Source organism: Cyprinodon variegatus, unplaced genomic scaffold, assembly GCF_000732505.1.
Source record: "Cyprinodon variegatus isolate N-32 unplaced genomic scaffold, C_variegatus-1.0 Scaffold852, whole genome shotgun sequence".
Lineage (NCBI taxonomy): Eukaryota > Metazoa > Chordata > Actinopteri > Cyprinodontiformes > Cyprinodontidae > Cyprinodon > Cyprinodon variegatus.
Genome location: NW_015151305.1, coordinates 360,430 through 361,565, shown reverse-complemented (window position 1 = coordinate 361,565; position 1,136 = coordinate 360,430).

The window sequence follows — 1,136 nt, the reverse complement described above, 5'->3', positions numbered from 1 at the left end:
AGAATTAAGTTTCATATACCCAGAAAAGTTTTTACATTTTAAGTGGCCGTTCTGACATTTATCTGCTTGGCTCAATATGTATTTATATCTGAAATACATTTCTCCATAATCAAAATAATACAAATGCTGACAATAGAAATATGGAGATCTGAAATTAATTTCTAGACATCCAGAATGTTTATTCTGGACGTACGTAGAGAATGTCATTTTGTTTAAAATGGTCATTTTGACAAGGGAGTTTTCTTTTTTTTTCTTCATATATCAGGAATACATATCAGTAATACTAATATATATTAATTTGACTTGCCCTAGCCTGTTTTGACCGGCTGGGGCAAGTCAAATTAATTTTCTTGAATGGTAGTGGATCTATTTAGGTAAAATCATCTGTAGCAGGTGAAGAAAAAAAATGTTGTTCTAATAGATATAAGTTGTTCATCATGTCATGGGTTCTCAGTTTGATTCTGTCTCCCATCACAATAAATATTAAGCGTCTGTTTCCAGCGCCTCGGATGTTTTCGTCCCAATAAATGGTCGTTATTAGAGGTTATCAATCCCATAGAAGGGCCTCAGATTGTACCAGTAGGCTCAGGTTGGTATCATCCAGTGAATCCTAATCCTAACCTTAAACAATAAAGAATTGATATCAAATTCTCTGAAAAAAAAGCTGATCATTTTTTAATAAGATCCTCGTGAAACGGACATGTAATGTTTGTTTTTAAAAAGCTACGGTGTGCAACGGTCCTAGTTGATGTATTTTTCTTGTTTTAATGTACAAAACTATGACAAAAATTTGACAAAATCAGAAAATAAAAGAGCGTGATTGGCTTTAAGGAGAGCAGAGGACACTGGGTTTATTGAACCAAACCTGCTGCTGACCAGGTTAGCTCTGGGAAGAATGTTACTATGGCAACAGAAACAGGTTGAGGAAACTCTCTTTGTGAAACGGAAAACTCAGTTTCCCTAGTTTCCATTTTCAGTACTCCTGCTGTGGTGAAGCCTTTTATTATTTTATAAGGTCAATGTTTTTATTGTACATTTTCTGTGATTAAATAGTTGATTTTAAACTTAAAAAAAAATCTCAAGGACTCCAGATATGGAAACACCTGAAAGCTTTCTGTGTCACAGAAGAGCTGCTG